At 41.8% G+C, this 24,548-nt stretch overlaps 1 long non-coding RNA gene across 1 annotated transcript in view; it reads right to left on the bottom strand.

Annotated features, from left to right (window-relative positions):
* Window positions 1-22,214, bottom strand: part of LOC118023014 — a 105,046-nt gene extending 82,832 nt beyond the window's left edge. The window contains exons 1-2 of the long non-coding RNA XR_004682628.1: window positions 22,103-22,214; window positions 19,292-19,393 (exon numbers count right to left, since the gene is read on the bottom strand). This is a non-coding gene — a long non-coding RNA (uncharacterized LOC118023014). The remainder of the gene's footprint in view (window positions 1-19,291; window positions 19,394-22,102) is intronic.
* Window positions 22,215-24,548: the final 2,334 nt, after the last annotated feature.

Here is a 24,548-nt window from a genome sequence, read left to right as displayed (position 1 = left end):
AAGCTTGATTGTATCTTTTTGGTTACAACAGATGACTCTACAAATCTTCCTGGTAAGGGAGAGAGCTTCAGATTTTTATGTTCCTCAAAAGAAGGTTAGTTTCAAAACTAGCTAAGAAATCTTGACATACAAGATGGACATCTTTATTTTCTGTAGACTTCAGGATTGTGTAGTCTTCCATAATTTGGTTTGTAATCAAGTAACATACCCCTCAGAGGTTAGATTCTAAAGGTAAAACCGAGGGGCGCCTGGGTGGCTCAGTCGGACTCTTAGTTTCGGCTCAGGTCATGATCTCAGGGTTAGGAGATCAAGGCCTCATCGGGTTCCTTGCTGCCTTTGACTCTCTCTCCCTCTCCCTCTGTCACTCCACCCCCAACCCCACTCGCTCATGCTCTCTCTTTTTCTCTAAAATAAATAAGAAAATACTTTTTAAAAATAAAGGTAACACTGAATTTACCCTTGAAAATCCCTTAAACCACCAGCAGCATAGATGCATGGCTATATGATCATGGTAAACTGTGTCTTGCTGTATGTGTCCTAGAACCACAACACATATGCAGCAAGATGCTCACACTATGAGCAGAGTATGGGTGGGGGGTTGCTGAGAAAAACTGAGGGGCTTTCAGATCCAAACCTTCTCATCCAACACTTGTCACTCCCAGGAAAAAAAACAAAATTCATGCAATGAAAGGCAGAATTGGCTACACCAGGTTATTTATTTATTTTTTAATTTATTTATTTATTTATTTATTTATTTATTTATTTTTGCCAAGGGCTAATAGGTGAATTTGCTGAAGTTAATGGACATGAATGCAATTCGACTGTACACACGGAGGGAAGGGGCAGAAAGACTACTCGGCCCAAGTATGATCATTTATCTCACACTTTCCAAAGACACTTAAATTCCCAATCAACTTTCTGAATCCTCTTTCAGTTGTATGACTATGAACCCCCCTTGTAATGAAGGTGATGAAGGAAATAACTAACTCTTCTGAGAGATATTGTCCTTCTTAATAGACTTTATTAAATCATTATATTTTTCCAATGCTAACTCATTTTCCAATCTATACACATGAGACCCGATCAATATGGAAAATAGTAAGAAACTGAAAGTTGTCCAGAACAAGATAAGTGTTAAGGACAGACCGATGGTCAGGAATTCAGTAGAAGTCAGGAATATCCACTGTATATATTATTTGGTGATTTTCTTTCTTTTTTTAAGTAGGGATTTTGACTGGGACAGCCCTACATAGCAAGTGCTCAATAAATGCTTGTCAGATGAAGATCTGATATATCAGAAGGCTTGCTCAAGAAGGCTTTAGACTGAGCTGCAAATTTAATGCAACTAATGCATTCACAACCTAGATGTTATTGTTGTCAAGGATTTCCATGACATTTGGTTTCCGAACTTACCAATATTGAACGTTCAGTATCTCAAATAAGACTTTTTTTCTTTTAACATTATGCAAGTTGAACAAGAAATACCATTACCCATTGCACGATAGTACATCAAAAAACAGAATTATCAGGGGCACCTGGGTGGCTCAGTCAGTTAAGCATCTGCCTTCGGCTCAGGACATGATCCCAGGGTCCTGGGATCAGGCCCCACATCGGGCTCCCTGCTCGGCGGGAAGCCTGCTTCTCCCTCTCTCACTCCGCCTGCTTGTGTTCCTGCTCTCACTATCTTTCTCTCTGTCAAATAAAGAAATAAAATCTTTTAAAAGAATAGAATTATTTGATATGACATATCCCTTTCCATCATGATGACCTCTCACATTTCCTGTGGTCCTGTCATTCCTAGGTGACACCTGCTTAGCTTGCAACCAACAGCCCCAGTATGTGCCATGCAGCAGCAGATGGCTTGAGGAGTGACGTGTTAATGGCAGTGATTACTTTATGAATAGTGACAGCTGATCAGGGACATAATAAAACAATAGTGGCTGCCAACCTGGAAAAGGTGCTAAATAGGGGTGACATGCTTAGTGAGGGCTATCCTGCACTCTTGAACCTCATTATCAATTCCAAAGGGACGCACAGGCCAACCAGGCAAAGGCAGGTTCAGACGCAGAGGAAGGAACCGAACCAGCACAAAGATTGCCCTCCACTTTAATTGGAGGGGGGAGGGTACACAGCTTCTAAAGTGCAAGCCATTTGGGTACCCTTTACTGTGTCTGCCCAGACTTACTCCTCCCTTGCCATCCTCTGAGCCTGTGGTCATCACTTTCAAGAGATCTGGTTCCTACCACTTTTCTTTCCTGAATGATCACCTTGAGCTAGGGTAGAAATCCCCATGAGGGAGTATGAGGAAATCAACCTTCGTGTCTAGTGAAATTATATTTATGAGAACCAACACTATTCTGATCAAATTCCTATCTTTGATTCACACCTTTAGGAAAAGATTATGTGAAGGGAATCACAGATAGGTTTCTGTGAATGGGTTGTTCATTTAATCCACAATCTGGACACTAGGGAACAGGGCAAATAAGGTGAGAGTCCCTCCTTATCTTGAAGGAGTATGAGAAAGACATATACATAAAGAGTCAATTATAATCCAGAGCGATGATCACCCTGTTTGAGTATAAGACTAGTTTGGGGTTTGGCCAAACGATGTCACAATTTAAACATGTGTGTGTGTGTGTAAATAAATGTATATATTTATACAGCATATGTGTAGTATACATAAATACAAATTTATATAAAATTACCTTATAAAATAAACATTTAATATTCCCATGAGTTTATCCTAGTGACTTACCTTGGATTATCAGTTTGCCTTCCTAAAGTATAAAGCTTTTTACTAATTCAAAGGAACACGAGGTCTTTCGTTTTATATCTGTTCTTTTGAGGTTTCTGGTAGATTTTGCTATTGTTTTAATTGTTACCCCCACACAGAAACATAGAGGCAGGTAATAACCTCAAATAAAAAGCACTGTATACAAGAAAATTTCTACTTCCTTGGACAAGGAAGTAAAAGGAAATGTTGAAATAGATTTCAGGTATATATCCTTCAGCATCTGAGCAGAATAAATGGCTGTCTCATCTCTATTTAAGTTCCGCTGAGCTCATGACCCACCGATCTCAGAAGGCCAGCTTGCATCATGCTACATTAACAAGTATCTCTCCTGTACATGTGATCTGGCACCAATAGTCTCTTTATAAGTCTCAGGACCAAAACTAAGTGAGACTATTACACTGATTTCATCCTGCCCATTACAGTATCTTCCCAGAGTGACTTTCCAAGAATTATTGTATTATGTGTGCCCTGGAGACATCTGAAGGTCCTGATATATTCCAGTGATTTTACTTAACCTAGTAATGACTTTACACAGTTTTATGGAGATTTTACTGCTTTCGAGATGACAGTTTTTCTTTTCAAGATGAGTTTGAATAGTCAGTCATTTCATTTCATGGTTTATGAAGGATCTGATATATTGGTTAAAAATCTTCATTTAAGAATAGAGAAAAAAAATCCTCTTTCATTAAATGAATGCAATGTGGTGTATTGTCTCACTTTTTTTTTTTTTTTGTTATATTTTGAACCCATATCCTGTGTAGGATGTTTATGGGGAAAAAGAAAGGGCCGTTTAGATGACTCTCCTTTAGAATGGCAGGAGTTGTAAATATAAAGTGCAGAGAAATGATTTAATAATTTTCAAGGCTTTGAAAATGTTACACATGGATGTACGACAAGTTAACAAAAACCCCACCGTGGCCCTGTTAATTCAGTGAACAGATATTTAGTGAGATGTTCGTTCTGTGTTCGTGATGCTGTCTCAGGCACTGAGGCATGGAAGTGAAAAATAAAGTCCCTTCTGTCTCAAAACATACATTCTAGAGGAGGAGAGAGAAAGCAAATCAAAGTGAATGATTACAAAGAGAGGAAGAAGAATGATGGAGAGACCAAAGAAAGCTTCAGGGGTGGAGAAAAATATAAGAAACCTGAATGAGGTGAGGACAGAGGCCATGCAAAAAATTGGAGGAAGAAGTTTCCAGAAAGAGGGACTAGAGTGTGTAAAGGCACCAACCAGAGAGAGAGCTGAATAGTTTTAGGCATGTGTTCATAGCATAGTGAATGAATTCCTCAAGATTTTATTGATTTATTGGCATTAAAAAGTGAGGGATGTTTCCAACCAGGAGGCAGGAACCATGGAGCTCCTATGTCATTTCATCTATGTATATGAGTGTGTGTAAAATTTCTCAGGTCCAACAATAAAAAGGTCACTTATAGAAACTCTTCTTTGGGGCACCTGGGTGGCTCAGTCGGTTAAGCAGCTGCCTTCGGCTCAGGTCATGATCCCAGGATCCTGGGATCGAGCCCCGCATGGGGCTCCCTGCTCGGCAGAGAGCCTGCTTCTCCCTCTTCCTCAGTCTGACGCTCTGCCTACTTGTGCTCTCTCTATCTCTGTTAAATAAATTAAAAAAAAAAAATCTAAAAAAAAACCTCTTCTTTTATTTATTATTATTATTTTTTTTAATTTTTAGAAACTCTTCTTCTTTTTTTAAGATTTCTAAGACCCGGATAGAATCATCTATGTACCAATTACCTCTCAAAGTATGACAGGTTCCATAGCCAGCTTGCAATGTCAGATTCAAGGGTCGATAAAATGCTTTGATATTGAATTTTAGGAAACAGCTTCATAATCATTTGCTTTTTTTTTTTCCTTTTTCAATTAATTTTTAACTTCAGGGGTAGAACATGAATATTTCCTTTTAAAAAACATATACTATCAAGGAGAAAAGATTCTCACTGACCCTATTAGCAATCTTGGTTCCTTCCCTAGCTCCTCTGAGATAGAACTACTTTGGATACATATCTTTCCAGAATTGATGGTGTAGTTTTACATATGTTTATATGAGCCCGTGGCAAATATATACCATTGTTTTATTGTTCTTTTTCATGCAAATGCCATCATGATGCATTGAATATTCTGAAACATGATTATTTTCCCCAAATATGTTGTTGAAAGCTGGCCTCATTGTTACAGAGAGTCTTAACTCATGCCTTTTAACTGTTCTAGGGTACTTCATTTCTGAGTATATTTATCCATTCCCTTGTGACCGACAATTAGATTTTTGCCAAGTTTCTACTTGCTTTTAATGAACATTACAATGGTTTTAATGAACATTCCATGGTTATTTCTGTAGACAAGAAAATGTCTCCCTAATGTAGCTACCTTACCTCATCACCTTTTTTTTGCTAGACTTTCCATCTTCTCACTTTCCCTTCTCCTCCACCAAGACAAGCATTAACATCACTGGAAGGATGCTTGCTCTGGGTCCTTGATACCCAGTTCTGACTCTGGGGTCAAACTGACTTCACTTCTTAAAGACCCCTCATTACCATCAAGCAAATCAGTTCCGAGAACAGAGGTCATCACGCTTCAATCCTTGACTTCTACCCTGAGTTGAAGATGACCCTTCAGGAAAACAACATGTGGTGAAAAGTAGTTTTGTCCCATGAGCCAATAGAAAATTGGCCCTGGAGGTGACTTGTAAAGGGATTTTGTGAGCCATGATCAGAACAGCATGGGTTCTGATTAAGCATGGGATTCAGAGTTGTAATAGAAAACATTTATTTGGCTACAACTAAACATCCTAACACATGTTAGCGTTCGCTGCCAATATGCTTCCTAATTAAGAACAACATAAAATCATAGGAAATCCTGTATCTTGTCTTCATGTACTTTTCATGTATCTCTAGCTCCCTGGCCTTATTTCTCAAGTATAGCTACCACAAAAAAACAGGTTGATTCAAAAGTTCTGTTTTGCCAACCATGAACCGTGGTGTCATTAACAAGATTAATGTACATTCCAGAACTCAACACCAAACACTTTCTCCTCCTTAAACAAATGCCGCTATTAAAAACTAATTTAAAAAGAAAAAAAAAAAAAGCCTAATAAGCATACCCCAAATAAAAGACCAGCCCCATTTCATTAGTAAGGTGTTGTCTGTAACTGATGGAAAACTTTAAAGTTAAAAAAAAAAAAGTCTCCTCTCTCGGCTTGTCTGAACTGTTGGCCCTGTTTGTGTACTTTATCATGTTGAACAGATTTCAAGATGGACAGACAAGGATCTGGTTTTTCTCTTAGGTCCTCCTTAAATTCATGCTAATTTCATCTGAAAATATTTAGAGATTTACCTGTGAGTATAAACCATCGCTCCCTCATTATATACAAATAGGCATTAGGTGAAGATATACATGATATTTCTACTTAAGGCTAGAATGGGTATGAGTTACTCTTAGAAAAGCCCCTGATGCACCAGTTTGGGGAGATGAACCATGAGAGACTGTGGACTCTGAAAAACAAACTGAGGGTTCTAGAGGGGAGAAGGGTGGGGGGATGGGTTAGCCTGGTGATGCGTATTAAGAAGGGCACGTTCTGCATGGAGCACTGGGTGTTATGCACAAACAATGAATCATGGAACACTACATCAAAAACTAATGATGTAATGTATGGTGATTAACACAACATAATAAAAATAAATAAAAATAAATTTAAAAAAAGAAAAGCCCCTGATGGACCAGTTTGGGTGTAGTCTTTGACCTTACGTAGCCAAACTAACTTCTCCCTTTCCCTACCATCAGGCAGAAATTAAAAATTAAAAACAAACAAACAATCACTCTGACACCATTGAACATGAACTTTGTCCCTCTGGTTCTACTTGGTGTTTTCCCCCTGCTCCGAAGTAGACTCTGACATGACATCAACAGAAAGAGAACCTGGGTCTGCAAAGTTCTCCTCGAACATTTTTCCATAGGACTATTTAATGATTTTCAGAATGATTACTTTTCTTTTTTCAAATGAAATGCACACACTCTCACTGCCCCTTTCCTGAGCATGGCCGCGCATTCCTCTTCGACTCCCACCCCCCCCCAACCCTTTCCAGATCTATTTGTTGCTTGTTGTTCTTGGCCCTTTGTCACTTTCCATTTTTCATGATTAGTTCTTTATGATTGTGTGTTTCCTTTTCTTCTCCCCCCCCCCCCCCCCCGTCGCCCCCCCCCCAGTTGTTCTCCTCGGGCCCTCAGACTTCCCTTCGCTAATAACACAACAGCTGCCTCCCACCCTGGTTTTTGCCATCCAGCTGTTTCCTTCTTTAAAATATAAACTCATCTTTATTCAGTGAAGTTCCTGGGCCAACCTGACTCCTTTCACAGAAGAGTTGATAATCACATGAGGGATTAAAAAGGTTTGAAGAGAAAGGCCTATCTGAGAAACTTGGGAGTAGGCACAAGGAAGGTAAACAGGAACTCAGTTCATTTTTTGAAACATTCTGGGAGGGTAAAAACACAGAACAAAAAAAGGTTTTCCTTAATGTTTTAATCCTTGGGCGACAAGGTGGTCTTCAGTGGGGTCTTCTGGAATTCTACCCACCACACCTTCACCGCATCTTAAACTTCCCACCATGTCTGCCTCACGTCTTGTGGCCTCTGAGAAAGTAGCCCAGCGAACACCACAAAACTGGATTGTAGGTGATTAGGTGGTGAAAGGTGCCAACCTAAGGTGGAGCCTGCCAAGTCAATTTACTGTAATGCTTTGACCGTGCAAGTCAGCTTAATCCCTTGTCAGTCTCCAGCGTGCCCTTGACATCATGGAAATTACCAGCAGATTTAATGTCATCAGATGAACCCTGCTATTTCAGAGAAGTTTCCCTGAACAAAACAAGCTGTTTACTTCATAAGCTTTTTCAGATTCCCCCCAAATATTTCAAGAAAAATGAATGAACCCACGGGTATCCTTTTTCAATAAAAGAGTGGCTAATTCTTTTTCTGTATTATAGCTGATAAGAACCTCATGTGACTGGAAATATATATTCTACCCAAGCATCAGTTGAGTGTATTGTATGAAAGGCCTAACTGATTAGATAAAGAGGTTTATTTACTAGCTCAAACAGCTCTGAGTTTAAAAAAAAAAAAAAAGAAAAGAATAGAAAAATTCTCTTTTAAATCTGAGAAACCCTCCCTTCTCTAAAAATATTTTTTTTCTGATATAAAATTTCCAATGGAATCATTTTTTGCCAGAAATAGAAAAGAAACAAAAACATTTTTAAAAAAGGAAACAGAAAAAGGATTTGTCATCATAAGAAAAAAATATTTGAGACTGTGTGTGATCATGAGTGTCAACTGGACTTACCCTGGTAATCTTTGGTATTATATACAAACATCAAGTTGTTACATTGTACACCTGAAACTGATATATGTTATATGTCAATTATATCTCAAGTTTTTAAGTATATATCAGGTGATGTAATCTCACCTGAAAATAATTTTCAGGTGAGCTAAAAAAACAACATCTCCATTGGAAAGAAATGGGACCACAATAAGCTGGTAGAGGGTGATTTTTTTACAAATCACACTTGAACTTCACAGTGACCCCAGAAGGGAGGGAGATAGAAAGTTAGGATCTCTGATGAAGTCTCACAATTTTCCAAGATAAACATTTGCTTGGAACCAAGCTCAAATCAGAAGATACATTCTGGATACTGGCACCATGGGGATGTCTCAGAAGATTCTCTGGTCTCAGAAGGAAGACAGCCTGAGGTGGGGAGGGAGATATTGGCTATCATTTTATTCTCCAATCAGCTCTAGTAAAAATAATTCCAGAATCTCCCCAGTAAGAAAGATCCATAGCCATCTCCTGTCCTCATCTGTGGTTTCACACCTAGGGTTTAGGATTGCAAGTACAGTCTTGTAGACATGAGTCCTACCAGGGAAAAAAGGCAGGGAGATTGAGAGCCCAAAGCAGAAGACTTGCTTGGTTGTGATATTAATCCCTGCCCACCATGCCAACCACTGTCTCAGCTCCAAGTTCTTCCTGACCCTGGTTTCCATTGCCTGTCTGGCCCTTCCATACCCGCTTCACTGGCCGTTTGCCGGCACCTCAAGTTCGGACTCACAACACACTTGATCACAACCACTGAACTCTGAGATGCTGCCCCTGAGACACATCCTTACTTCTGGATTCTGTTTGTCCCTCTGGCCCCCAGAGAAATACTAGCCTGAGATTCACTTTGGCCCTCCCTGCCTATAAGTCCTCCCAACCTCGCCATCAGGCCAGGAGCCAGGCAAGATATGGAGCCCAGGGGTTGTGAACTCACCGTGGCTGTGCCCAAAGTTTATGCTCTGAGAAATCAGACTGGTTAAGAAAAGCTATTCCAGGGAGCTGCTAACCTCTTGATTTCCACCCCACATTTTGACCACCGACAATCCAACATAGCAAAGTATAGCAAGGGCCTAAAACTTTGTCCTGGTACCCATCCTCTAAGGAATTTATCAGGGGAAAGAATTTAAGATTTTTTTTTAATTTATTTATTAGAGAGAGAGCGAGTGAGAGAGAGAGCGCAAGAGGGGGTAGGGTTAGAGGGAGAAGCAGACTCCCTGCCGAGCAGGGAGCCCGATGCGGGACTCGATCCCAGGAGTTCGGGATCATGACCTGACTGAAGGCAGACGCTTAACCAACTGAGCCACCCAGCAGCCCTAAAAAAAATTTAATGCCACTTCTGACTGTTGCCAGATCTTGCTGCTTTACTGGCAAAAACAGAGAAGGACTTGATACGTGAACACGGATGGATTTAGCAGGAAGATAATGAACCTTGAGCTTTAGGGTTCCTTGTGCACATGGATCCCTTCCGAGGCCCTGGGAAGGGGGCTGGCCATTTTGTTTTCACTATGTTTTTATTAAAGAAAGCTCTCAAAATTGTATACTATTCAGGCCCACAAAACCTGGGTCCACCCAGTAAGTAAATTATGTATTTATGCCAAGCGAAGGTCAAGTGATAGTCCAGTAGGCTGTGTGGACCAAAGCTCTGCAGTCGTTTAATTAGAGAAAAGTGCTAGAAGAATCATCTTTTACACCACAAGGAAATATAAGCAGGCTAAAATCACAACTTCTTCTGCATGCCCATCGGTACAATATTAATGCCACGAATTGGGGTTTAATGTCAACAAACCGTTATCCATCACATTAAATTAATGTTGTTAATTTGAATGTGGTGTTCGTCATTTTGCTTGAATGCAATCCGTACATTTGTTACAGAGTTAGCTGTTTCAGACTGAGAAACTTACGGAGGGTGCCTACTTTCAAGTTTGATATACCTAAGTAATAAGAGAATATGAAATCATTAGATTTAAGAGAAAGGAGGCTGGCGCTCAGTCCAGAACCCCTATGACAACAACTCTGTGGCTAAAGGGTCTAGAATCCCCAAGCCGCCCATAACTTTCATATTTCAGTCTTGTTTAATCTGTTGCCTCCCATGCTACAGAATGAGGCCCTTCCTAAGCAGGAGCATATACTGATTCAACAAACATTTTGGATCATCTTATGGGCAGGGCACTATGCTTGAGTCTGAGATGTGCTTATTGGCCATGGCTTCCAAGAAGGATAGGGGTAAGGACATAACATGCTGAAGGTAAAAACACACTTAAGTAAAAATAATCTCATTTCTGTAATTGTCATGAATGTTTATAGCATTCCAGGCAATACATGAAGGCTGGGAAAGTGCTGGAAATTGTTCTTTTCTTTAAGATTAAAATAACTTTGGGAATTTTTTTTTCTACGTAAGTGCCAGAAAATGTTTCATCTTCCGTATTCCAATGGGTATGCTCTTCAACCAACTCCCTCTGCAGTTTAACCTCAGAGATACTCTGGGGAAACCAACTAATTTTTCATATCAGGCTAAGCAAAACATAATTAGGAAGGTAAATTTCTGGGGGGAGAATCATACAGAACATCCCCAAGCCAATTGATGTGATTTCACCACATCTACTGTTGGGAGTTTTCCACTCTATTTCTCTCCTTCACAGGTAATCATGAATTGCTTGTAATTAAATAATCCCAGGTAACTAGCAGCAAGACTGTCCTCCCGAGAGTTGCTTCTCAGGTCTCTGTAATAAGCCTAGATTTTTGTATACATCACTATTTTTGATCCTCAGTATTCTCTCTTCTTCGTCTGCTTCAAACTTGAGCAGATCTAAGAGCTCTTTCTCTTTGATCTGGGAGGAGGAAAGTTTCTGTTTTCTATCTATAACTACATCTGGGCTCAACAGCTGATTTCTGGTTCCTTGACCACTTCATCCCCTATCCCACAAGGAATGAGCCCAGAAATGAAAGGTAGTTTGGCTACTATAGATCCATGGGCTATTACAGCTCAGCAGAGCCTGGGAGGTGAGCTTGTCCAACTGCACTCAAAGAGGTTGCAAAAGATGGAAAGCATCCATTTGTCTGCTTGGGGAGAAACCTTGACAGACCCTCCATAGTTGAATGTTTCTTTCTACACTTGATTTGCCAAATAATTATTGAATCCCTTCTTCATATAAGGCGTTAAACTAACAACTATGTTTTCCAAGGAAATGTACTTCTTATTCATATTCTGTTTGGAACATTAACCTTCCAAAAGATACCATCCTTGATTCGTACCTGTTCAGGAAGGGGATAGCTATAAAAAAAAGGAAAATCTCCTTTCACTAAAATGCCGTTAGAAGAAGAATCCTCTGTCTGGATTAAGTCAAATCCTTTACCCTCCTGTAAATCAAGTTTCTACTTGCAATTATTCACTGTCATCTACCTGATTTACCTGGGGTTAAAATTCAAAGACGCAGAATTGAACGGACCTTCGGTTTGCTATACCAAATGGAAGAAATACCCACCAAGAGCTGGTTATGTGCCCCTCAGTTCTACCCTTTGATTCCCTTTTTTGGTGTGTTTATATCTTGCTCATCTCTGTCCCACTGCTGTGGTCCCATATCTAGGAACATGAGCATAACATAATCTCCAGGGATCACCATAAATAAGAGAAGGGAAAGGGATTGTTTTTAAAACAGGAGTACAAGTTACAGTTCCAGGATATCCGAATATAAATTAAAATGTAAATGAGAGTCCCTCATTACTCCTTTCCTAAGGATACCAGTCCACATAAAATGCAGATTTAGATATAGATGCTTTGGGGGGGGGTGTTGTGCCTTCCTCTGAGGTCAAAGTGTTTTCATATATGAATTTAAAACCATGCAATGTCAGGGCAGCAGAGAATTGTATAGGAAGCGGGACACAGAAGCACCAAAAACCAGAGTCAGAAAGAGAACTAGATTCAGATCTGTCTCAACCACTTAGCAGCTTCATGATCTGGGGCAAAACCCTCCCTTTATCTGCTTCTGAGAGCACAGTTATCAGAACTAAATGACATGATAGAACTAAAGCATTGTGTTTGGTCTAGAATAGGTAGTCAATAAACGGCTGATGGTTTATTAATATTGTTGCATAGAGGGTGGGGACATGGCATGTAAGAGATTAGCCAGGTTAGATTCATCCAGGCCCTGTCTGCACCGCATCAGAATAACTCTTTGCCATCTGCAACAGGTGGACCAGCAATAGGTTCTTTGCTCTGCATACTGTGTAAATGCTATATTTTTTTTTTCCTGAGCAGATTCTTTTTAAGAATTGTTATCATCTCCCTAAGCCTGCCTTCCTCCTGCACACGCTCCTACACACACACTCACACACACCATTTTCCATTTCATTGCCTGGTTGCTTTAGCTTCCTGGAGAGACCATCACAGAGTTAAATATAGCTCTATCCTTCCCAAATAGCAAGCCTTTAAAGGAGGTAAATTGCCTTGCTTTTTACTCCCTACCCAAACTTGATCCCAAGCTTTATAAAAAAGAAAGACGGAGGACCTCCTCCAGTAGACTGTTGAGCAATTGACACGTTGTCCACTGCTTGAGAGGTTTTGTGTCCTGGTACTTAAGCCTTGTTTCAGTTACAACCCCTGTAGGGAAATTTGAGTCCTGTACACGAGTTCTTCATTTATTTCTGAGCCAAGATAATTCTAGGATTACCACTTAGAAAATTGGGAGAACAGACTTCTGCATAGTTACCAGGCAGACGGTATTGAAAAAAGGAGCATGTAGACTACCTTTTTGGTGACAAGGTTAGGGATAGGTATTGTGGTTAAATCCCATTAGCAACAATCTTACACTCATTAAGTGAACCCTGGATTCGAATGGAGAAACCTCCTCCCCCCCTCCCTCCCCCTTCCCTCTCCTTGTCCTAAAGGCAGGTCCCTTCAACACAGGGGATTCCTTGCCCAAGAAATGCCTCTCTGGAGTAGATCACAGAGTGCTCCCATGCCAAGTAGCTCCGAAGCCAGAACGCACTGCAAAGGACACATGCCGTTCTCCAAAAATCTACCAGCAAACCCAATTCATAAGCTGACTCTCTCTTATTTCTTGGGTGACCTTTATGGCTTGGAAAGTATTCCTTTGTGTTAAGGCAAACACAAACGATTCTGCAAGCATCGTTGAAGAATTTAAAGATTCTATTAATCTGATGTCTTAATTGTTATTGAGAAGAGGAAACAGGAGTGCCTTTGTTCCCCAAATGACCACAGGCTTCTAAAAAGTAGCCCACGATGTTGGAGTTTGCATCTCAAATTGCAGGCAGCTCTGCACACAGTAGAACTTTAGTGTAACTAATTCCCAGACATTAAAAGGGGCAGAACAAGAGCATAAAGTTGGGTAAACTCCAAGCAAGCTGCATGGGTCCGCAGCGAAGGAGATTTTCTGTCATGCGTCCGTTTATCCTGAAGACGGTTTTAAAATACTGGCAAACAAATATGTATTTCAAGACTGGAGGAGCCAGTTGGGTGAACAAGTGGGGGAACCAGACACACATGCACAGCTGCTGAACAACACGCAATCAAAAGAGAAAGAGCAAATCCCGCAACAACAAGAAAGAAATAACAACCAATGTAATTCAAAGATAGAATTCTGTGCACTTACTACTTAGGAGGTGTTGAGGATGCAGACACAGGAAAAGAAGGAAGGTTGAGCTGCTGTCCCCTAAGTGGGTGACCTTCTACTAGGAGAGAATAAATCAGGTATGGAAATATCTATGACACAGGCTGAATAGAACCAAGAGGGGGAGAGCGCATCAAGCTCCGCTGAGAGAGAGAGGCAGACGGAATTTAAAAATAGCTCCATGGAGGGGGTGACATTTGGGTTGGACCTTAAGAACCTGGCAAAGCTTGAATTTGAAAAAATGGTTGAACACCTGGCTGAAGAAAATGAAGATGAGCTACAAACATGCAGGTAGCGAGATACGAAGACTGGGGAAACAGTAATATTTTGGATTGAGCATAGGATGTGTTGGAGCCTGGTGGAAGACGAAATTGGGGGAAAAATCGATTGTGGGTGTCTTGAAAAGAAGAGCTTACACTTAATTCGGGAGATAAGTAGTTACTGATAGTTTTTGAGCCCTGAAATAATATGATCAGAGATGATTATCATGGGGAAAACATACAGTAGCAGGCAAAGCTACTCACTTATTCACTCCTTCATTCAACAGACATGAATTGAATATCTCCTACGTGCCAATCCCTGGATCAACTTATTCCAGTCAGGAGGGTTAAACTAGATAAGTTCATAGTACATAAATTTAAAAAGCAGGTCTAGAAGACTTGAGAACTTACTGAATGCGACAAGTACAGGAAATGGAAGTTGAGCTGCAAGTTTTAGGACTAAAGATAATAGGAGGATGGGGTGGGGGTTTATGTACAGAAAGAGAGAAGCCAGGAAGAAAGATGCTTGAAGGGGCAGCTGGGGCAGGCTCACAGGTGGAGATGGAAACTGAGCTCAAGCAGGAAGTGATGCATACTTGACTCATGCTCTGGACTCCCCTGCAGAGAATACAGCCAGTAGCTGGGGGAACGGGGAGATCCGGCAGAGGACAGAGGAAAGGGAAAGTCCAGGCAGGGAAGAATGCCCATATTAAAAAAGAAAAAAATAAATAAATAAAGGAGCCTTAAGGGGACAGAGGGAAAGCCATCGATGTTTCTTAAACGTTCCAGAAGATGGAAAGGAATGAACCGTGAGAATTTTTAATTTTTAAACCATGTCTGATGGAAGTTTAAAAGTCCCAAAAAGAGGGGGCGCCTGGTCGGCTCAGTCAGAAGAGCATATGACTCTTGATCTCGGTGTCGTGAGTTCGTGCCCCACGTGGTGTGTAGAGATGACTTAAAGAAATAAAACTTTGAAAAAAAATACAAAATAAATCAAAGTTGCCAAAAGAATCCCTCTAAACAAGTTTAAAATGTTACCTATTCACTCAAGAGATGCCACTTCAGTTGGTACAATACTGGGCATTACCCAGAATTTATACAGCACATGTCGGGGGTGGTTTTTCTCCCTGTCTTTTCTCCCAGGAGGGGGCCACCAAATTAAAGCAGTCTTTGTGGGGGCGGGGAGGGAAGGGCTGCAGAGTGAGTGTTCAACCACTCACTGCTCAGAGGTCACCCGTGTCACAAATGCTGTGCCTGCATCTTCCAAGTGTTTCTAGATTTGAAAATAAGTTGAGTTGGTGCATTTTCTCCTTCCCTCTGTCTCTTTCTTTCATGTCTAGTGTTACTAGCTTTTGAACCGTCCTGAAGCAAACATTGACAGGAATGCAAGATTTTTGCATCTTCCCCTCGTGGTGGGGGCCGGAGTGGGGGAGGACGGAACGGAGGCTGAGTCCTGGGCAGAATTAACTCAGCTAACCTGTGTTTGAGATTGGCAGCGGGAATGGTATTTGGAATTTACCAAGACAGGCTGGAAGTTGAAAAAATTGCAACCCAGGCGCCTCACCTTTCCCCCCCACCAGCTACTTTCCCCCATCCCCTGCCACCTAGGAGTTTATTTACCAAGTCAATTAACAAAAGATAACCTCCCATTGTGCAACCATCAATAAATCAATCGTGTTCATACTATCTTGGAATGTCCCCCACTCTTGACTTTCATATTGTTTACATTAGACACTTGAGAAAGCCAGAGCCCTTGAGTTGGCTTGTTTCTGCGGTAATGGATTCTGGAGGGGCCATTAATATATAGAACTCTCTTGACAAAATATTTCGGTTTTTCTGAGGTTCACCTGCTCTCCGCACATTGGCAGGGCCCGCTCCTTTCTCCCCGCGGCACCATCCTACAGCTCCTGAGTCTGAATTGAATACTGAGGAAGGCAAACACTTCTGAGCAGTAATGGAACAGTCACTTAGGGCACACCTACTTCTTTGTGATTTGAATAATCTATTTCCACCCACCCCAGCCCCCCACTGTCAACAACCCTCAACAATCTAGGGAATCAAATTAATCTTCAATTATGTGAAAGAATTTCAGGAACGAACCGCAGCTCAAGTTACCAAGTAACTTGCTGTCTGAATGCAGGGGCTTTTCAAGATCTTTTTCTCCCTTAGTCATAGAAGGGAAATCTTTCCAACCGGTGATAATCTCGCCATGGGGAATCTTAAAAATTTTGAAAGCTACTTGCAAAATGAATGTAAAAAAAAAAAAAACAAAGGAATCTTTCTACATGACCCCCACCTATATAAAAACCAGGTGAAATATGATCATCAGAAAGTTGGGTTTTCATGTTTGGTTTTTGTTTTGAGGACTTCCTTCTAAATGACATCAAAAATACGTAGGAGAGAGCAGGTTTTCTCAGAGGGGCAGGGACTCCTCCGCCCAGAGATCAAGGTATTTTGCAAAAGCACTGGATAGACAGGGATTTCAAAGGAAGGGGGCAGGGAATGTACCAGTCCCGAAACCTCTGAAGGTTCAGATTTCAGCCCTGGCTGCAGACCTGGGCAAAGTTCACTACTCCCTTTTCACGACATGCTACATACTTTTCAAGTTCCGACTTGCTCCTTAGAGAGGAAAAAATGTGGCCTCTGAGTTCAGGTTGCTAAGGACAAGCGGGGCCAATTTAACCACGCATTCCAATTCCAAAAGCTAGGCCGGTGGTTGTTGTGTTTTCCGCTGTAAATACCAGAAACCTTTGATTCTCCCCACGCTAAACAAATATACTTTTGCTGCAACTTTAAAGCCATCTTTCCTTCACATTGGGAATTCAGTTCTTTCATTCGGTTGCCTTCGCCGTCTGAGTCAGAAGTCTTGAGGACATGGAAGATTGTTCTACTGAGGAGCACATCTTCTTATCAGACCCTTGGCTTCATTTTTCTTTTCCTAATGATGGGTATTTAAAATGCAGGAGCATTGGATAATAAAAGAAAACTTTCATTACACTATGTCATTCCTTTTTTTTTTTTTACTTTTATTATTATTTTATTTATTTATTTATTTTTTACTTTGACCTCAAGATACACATGTCTACTTAGGGCTGTTTTGAAGAGAACGAAGGAAACAGGCAGAACTTGGAAAGAAAAAAACAGATGTCTCACTGGCTATCTTTTGCAGACCCTCCTGTGACCCTGCACTGAATACCTCTAATGGAGATGTGAAGCCTCCACTGGGATAAACAAATTCTGTCCTGTCAACTAGTTTGACAGCAGAATTCTATATTCTCCTCAAAAAGGACCTTTTCTTTAAATGAATAAGGCATTAACTTAGGTATCTTATACAAGAGGGTAAGAAGCCTTTCCAATTCCATAGATGTACTATGTTTTTTATTAAAGATTTACTTATTTATTTTAGGGGGGAGGGGATGAGGGAGAGAATCCAAGCAGACTCCCTGCTGAGTGCAGAGCTTGAGGAGCTTGAGGGCTCCATCTCGCAAGCCCTGAGATCACGACTTGGATGCTCCACCAACTGAGCCACCCAGGTGTCCCTATACTATGTTTTTTAAAAGGAATTTGGGTCAGGGCGCCTGGGTGGCTCAGTCGGTTAAGCGACTGCCTTCGGCTCAGGTCATGATCCTGGAGTCCTGGGATCGAGTCCCGCATCGGGCTCCCTGCTCGGCAGGGAGTCTGCTTCTCCCTCTCCCACTCCCCGTTTGTGTTCCCTCTCTCGCTGTGTCTTTCTCTGTCAAATAAATAAATAAAATCTTTAAAAAAATAAAATAAAATAAAAGGAATTTGGGTCAATTATCAACATCGTGCATGTCAGTCTGTCATTTTCCATTATACGACAAAAAGCAGAAAGCATTTGCGCTCAAAACCATAGTTGCCAAATCCAAAAAGTTTAGAAAGTCAGTTAGGAGGAAGGCGATAATCTTTACTCCTAAAATCAGTAAGTCTTAGGATATTGTTTTTGTGCAACCTCGGCACTTCCTGTGCTTTAAACCGTGTGGTGATCAAGGTGGAAAATAGTTAAGAGTCCATTCAAATTCTTTCATGCTTCAAAAAATTTATGGCAATGTTTATTAAGTGATATGGAAGTAGGAGAGGTAAGGGGGGTATCCCCATTCCTGTTGTTGTCAGAAGGCTAGGAGCCTCACTCACCAGAAAGCTTTGCATTCCCCCCCTCCACCTTAACTGCTTGGGGATTGCTGTGGTCAGCACCTCCCTTCTTTCCCACTAAGCTTTTGGAGTTACAGAAAGATTGAAACGGAAGTCATGTTTTGAGATCCCAAAAAAGGCATCCCCAGAGTTCCAAAAAATGGATTAGGCTTTAATATGTAATATTTATTAATGTTCGCTGTGAATGTTCAATATAATAGAGACTATTATTCCAGTTATCGCATATCCTTATGTGGAAATAGTGTCGAAACTCCGCATTTCAGCCATAAATGTTGGGCTCATGCCTCCCAAACACTACTCCATACCAGATCCTGCTTCTAGACAAAGATTAATATGGCCCAATGAAAAGACCACTGGACTGGAAACCATGAGGTTCTCATGAGGTTCTATCTTATCTGAGCCTTGGTTTTCTCATCTAGAAAGTGAATATGTGGCCATAAATGGTCCCCCAGGTCTCTTCTGGTTCTCTTTTGTGATTGCATATTTTGTTTACCACCCACGGACGTGGGGACCATCATTCCAGCCAGTAACAGAGGAAAACAAGGCAAGGGAGACAGACAGCAATAAAGATAAACAGGCTTGGAAACACAAATGTCAGAGAACAAGTAAACAAAGACAACAATATAGGACAAGAGTTATAACTGGGAGATGAGGAGGGGCCAATGGAGGTCTGCCGTAGCCAACTCTATGTTTATCACTCTCCTCCCAACAGGCAGCAGCAATCATGGTGGCATGGGGCACAGTCACATGGCGTCCCTCGACACCCAGACCTGATCTCACAATACTCCCACAGCTGTCCAGGTACTCAGCATTGCCGAATAGGTGAGTACAGCTCATGGGAAGAATTGTGTCTTTGCTTGATGCTTTTGATGTAACTCATCTCCCATCACAAAGCAAATATGTGGAGAAAAAATTAAAGTAGCATCACTACCATATGGAGAAAAAATTAAAATAGCGTCACTACCAGTCAACACCTACATAAGTCTTTATAGTTCATAAGGTACTCTGAGAGGTAAGTCCAAGATCCAAGACTGGGAAAGATCAAGTAGAAACAAAATACTCTTTTACCTTATTGTGTAGGCTAGCTAACGTGAATGATTAAAATATTGTGCTGTGTCTGTCTTCCTGGATTTCAACAGCAGTTGAGTCTCAGCGTTGAGGCCTCGGGCACTAAATTGAAGAGAACACTGATTGTTAAAACTGGAAAGCATCAAAGCATCTATTAGTTCAGCCTACCATGAAACGTAGGAATTCCTTCAACAAAATTCTCATACATGTCTACCCAGCCTCTCAGGGGTAATAACAGAACAATAATATAAGGATGATAATTATTATGAAAATGACACTTACTTCACACATACCAGACACTGTACTAAGTATATGGAGTACTGATTGTAAATCCGCACTGTTCTTCGGACTTGTAAGATACTAACTTCCTGAGTCTTTACAATGCCTCTAACATTATATATGGATCAATGGAAACAGGAAGGGGTTAAATAACTTGCACTGGGTCACACAGCTGGACAGAGAGGAGCTGGGGAATTGAACGAAGAAACTGGGTCTGGAGCCTGTCCCTTTAGCCCTATGGCACCAGGGGGGACAGGGGAGAGAGATGGGGGAGGACATAGAGGACATTTCAACACAACTTAATAGAAAGATCTTTAGTTCTCTGAGCCAAATCTGCCTCTCTCGGTCTTAGTATTGCCCGCTAGCCTTAAACAGAGTCATAGTTATTCCTTCTTCAGTTTGACAGTGTTTCTATCAGGGGGTGGTAAACTATGGCCTGTTTTTGTATGGGCTGTGAGCTAAGAATGGATTTCCAATACTCATATGGTTGAAAAAAATCGAAAAAAGATTAATACTTCATGACACATGAAAATATATGAAATCCAAGTCTCAGTGTCCACAAATAAAGTTTTATTGGAACACAGCCACATTTCTTCGTTTACACACTATGTATGGCTGCTTTCTACTGGAAGGTCAGAATTAAGTAGTTATAACAAAAACCATATGGCCCAACAAAGTATGAAATAGTTACTGTCTGGCCTGTTACCAAAAACATTTGCTGACCCCTATGTTAGATATTTGAAGGGAGTTCTCATGTCCTTTCTTAAATGTGCTCCTTTATTTTATGGTAAATATCTCAAATCCACTTCCCTCCTCTAACCTCTCATTATCTTAGAAACTCTTCCCTGGACTTTCTCAGATACTACATATTTCATCCTTCTTAAAATAGCACCCAGTGCTAATATTCAAACAATGGAATAGTACTCAGCAGTAAAAAGGAATATACTACCCAGATACCCAACGACATGGATCAATCTCCAAATCTTTTTTTTTTTTTTTTTTTTAAGATTTATTTATTTATTTGAGAGAGCGAGAATGAGAGAGAGAGAGAGTACATGAGAGCGGGGAGGGTCAGAGGGAGAAGCAGACTCCCTGCCGAGCAGGGAGCCCGATGCGGGACTCGATCCCGGGACTCCAGGATCATGACCTGAGCCGAAGGCAGTCGCTTAACCAACTGAGCCACCCAGGCGCCCCAATCTCCAAATCTTTATGCCGAGTGAAAAAGCCTTACCTAAAGTGTTTTTATGGTATGATGGCATGTATATCAAAGTCTAAAACAGACAAAACTAATCTATGGTGAGAAAACAAAACAAACATGAGAATCCCAGGTGTCTATGGGAGAATGGCGCAGGGATGGGCTGGGATAGGCATGAGGGAACTCTCTGGAATGATGGAAATGTTCCAGATTTTGACAGTCAGCTGGGTTACAAAGTTGCATACATTTGCCAAAATAAATCTAAAGATGCACTTACAATTTGTACATGGCACTGGATCTGTCTCAAAAACAAAATCCTGTCGACAAATACTGAACTCTACTTAATGATCTGCATGCTGAAGTGGTTGGTGGGGAAGGGTATAAACACCTGCAACTTATTTTGAAATGTATCCAGAAATCAACATGAAAACATCAACAGGACAGCATGATCAGATAGAAGAATGGACAGATGATAAGATATGGGACAAAGCAACAACTGACCTCACAACAAGAGGTCAACCTTAATTTCTGCATCGTGTAAATTCCGGGTCTGTAGTTTGTTAGATAAAGATGCATAAAATGAAAGGCCCCAGAACATCCCCAACGCGATGCCTCCAACCAATCCATTTGTGGAAACAACGTCAATCCCACCAGTGAGTTTACACTCTTGCCTCGCGGAGTTCTAGAAAGAAGAGGAATGTGTTTGATCATGGCCGAATTCCTGGCTTTCATAACCTCACCGGTAGGTTGGCATGTATTTCTTACACTACGGTTCACTATCATTTGACAAACAATACGCTCACCACTGTTGCAAGCATCAGATGAGCATGTGCGCATGATAAAAAATTTGAAAAAGTCCTCAAAATATGCAGCCTAATCTCTGGATTAACTGTTTCTTTAAAGGGCCTCGGCAGCGTATAATCTGCAGGCTGATTCTGTTGCTTTTCTGCAAAGTCAATATTAGTAGCAATAACACAATCATGCTTCAACTACTTAAAGGCCAATTAGCTGGAAAATTCTGGTTTCCGAATGGAAGCTAAGAACCAGGGAAGTAAGCAAGAAAAATCCAAGGGCAGTCAAAGTAGCTGTGAGAGCATCAGGGTCCCAGGCTCATGCAGAAGTTCCTGGAAGTTCCCTGAAGCCAACACCCACCATCCTGTGATAGATACACAGGGACAAAGCTGACAAGCCTGGATTTCCAGCCCCTACCTTAACAGACGTCATACATAGGCGGGCACCGTGAAAGCAGCAAAAATGGGAAGAATTATTAGCCACGATTGAAAACTCAAAACCTGCTATAATTCGGGAGGGTGAATTTATGGGCAAAAGAGGCTTACCTTAATACTACCAATAAAAGAAGAGCTCCACGAGATATGAAAGAGGGTCTTTAAGAATAAAAACAAAAAACAAAACAAACAAACAGAAAAAAAACAAGGAGAGGGGCGCCTGGGTGGCTCAGTTGGTTAAGCGACTGCCTTCGGCTCAGGTCATGATCCTGGAGTCCTGGGATCGAGTCCCGCATCGGGCTCCCTGCTAGGCGGGGAGTCTGCTTCTCCCTCTCCCACTCCCCCTGCTTGTGTTCCCTCTCTCGCTGTGTCTCTCTCTGTCAAATAAATAAATAAAATCTTTAAAAAAAAGAAAAAGAAAAAAAAAAAAAAGAAAAGAAAAGAAAAAAACAAGGAGGGGATGTTATAGCCACGTTCAGGAAATGTTGGTCTAATAGTTCAGGCTGAAACATTTCTGTTATGATTCTAGCAACTTCTGAAAAGAACGTTGGTTTTGTTTGGTTTGGTTTTGTCCTTCCTTTTCCCATTGCCTACCTTTTTTTTTTTTTTTTTTTTTTTTGGCCAAAACTTAGTGATGCTATTTTCTATTCTCATCATAATGATGTCCACCAGTCTGCCCGAATTTTCTGGTCTAGGTGTGGCCTTGATTCTCCCACACCATTCTTTACACAGGTGTTTCCTCTCCTGCCCCCACACTTGATATTCCCTTAACACAGCAATCTGTTTGTACAAATTCCAGGCAACGTTTCTAGCTCCTGAGGACAACTTCCAAATCATCCACATGTTCACTTTCTTCTCCACTTCCTTCCCTTTGTGCTGCCTACTTTGTTTTCCCATCTTTTTCTTCTCCAAACTGCATGCCCAGCATTCTACGCTCAGAAGCCACTCTTCGGCCCCACCTGCCTTCCCTCTTTGTCCCATGATTTTGCGCCTTTTTGGTTGCTCTTGCTCTCCTCTGCCACCTTGACTTTGTATCTTGATTCCCCACTCTGTCCCCTCTGAATCAAAAGCTTGAAACTGAGACCCCCTGAAAGTCTCCATTCCCTTTCCACCCATACAATCCCCACCATCTGATCTTGAACGTGCATTGCCCCTGTGAGTGAGTCCAGCAGTCTGCATGGGGTCAAGGAAGATTCCATTCCTCCCCTTCTCTTGCCAGCCTCTGAGTTTGGGGCTGGGGGACTCCTTGACAGATAGCACACCATCCTGTCGACACTGAATTTCAAGCCAATAGATCCGTGTTCAGTCTTGAGCTCTGCCTCTTATTCATTTTCCCTCACCCTCAGTTTCCAAATCTATAAAATGGCAATAGGTACTCAGGGCCTGGTCTATCTGACACGGTTGGGTAGAGCCAACGAGGCCATGTTTACAGAAACTCTTTGTCGGTTGTAGGATGTGATTGCTTTATTCCTTTGCTTTGAAGTCCTGGGAGTAGAGGCTCATTTTCTTTTCTATTCTTTTTCTCTCTCTCTCTTTTTTTAAGATTTTATTTACTTATTTGAGAGAGAGAGAGAGAGCACAAGTGGGAGAAGGCAGAGGGAGAAGCAGACTCCCTGCTGAACAGGCAGCCTGATGTGGGACTCGATCCCGGGATCCTGGGATCATGACCTGAGCTGAAGGCAGGTTAGGACTGAGCTTAACTGACTGAGCCACCCAGGTGCCCCTTTCTTCTCTATTCTTCATGTCTTCTTGGCCTAACAGGTATCTGCTCCTTCTCCACTTAGGACCACCAAAGTCCCCCGCCGAGATGAAATTATTCTCCAGCACCAATGTTTGTTCAAAACAAGGTTTGTCAGTGGGGAGCCTGAGGGCAAAGTGGTTTAAGTGCAGCCACAGATTCTCTGGCTGAAAACCCGGTCCCATCACTGACTAGAGGTGGGAAATTGGGAATGTCCGCTCAGCTTTAGTTATGTCCTCCTCAGTGTTCTCATCTTTCAAATGGGGATAATAGCGAACATGTGCGGTACGGGAGGCGGCTGGGATGCCGATACTCCAGTGAGACAGCGCCTGGGCCCAGCACCAGCAGTGCCTGGCCCATGGTAAGCCCTCGGTAATGCGCGCCTCTCCGTTACTCGTCATTACCTGCCTTTCCTGCCCTCGCTTTCTCTTCTTAGGGTCCTTTTAGTCTTCATTTCCTTCTGTCTTGCCTCTCTGCCCGTCCCTCCCCTGGCAGCGGGCCACCGCTCCCCACACACTGGGTGAAATCTCGGGGGAAGTGTTCAGACTTTGAATCCTCCCCAAAGGTCTGCTCCTCCTCCAGCCCTTGTCTCTGTGACTCCTCCCTCCTCCTCCAGATTCTTTGCTGGCATCCTCCCCGTGTTTTCCCTGTCCTTCTGATTAGAGAGTATGTCAGCGTGGCAGGATAATTTACTGATATATTAATTTGTGTTTTTATCTCGGCGTTTGCCGGCTCTCTGCTCTACAAAGGAAGCCAGGCCTTTCTGTGCTCCTGCCCCAGGGGGATGGTTTGTGTTGAGAGGCCAAAGCCAAGACACCT

This window comes from Mirounga leonina, unplaced genomic scaffold (assembly GCF_011800145.1).
Source record: "Mirounga leonina isolate KUSES-001 unplaced genomic scaffold, KU_Mleo_1.0 Mir_178, whole genome shotgun sequence".
Classification (NCBI taxonomy): domain Eukaryota; kingdom Metazoa; phylum Chordata; class Mammalia; order Carnivora; family Phocidae; genus Mirounga; species Mirounga leonina.
Note: the sequence above shows the minus strand (reverse complement) of the source record. Positions and strands in the feature narration are given on the sequence as shown.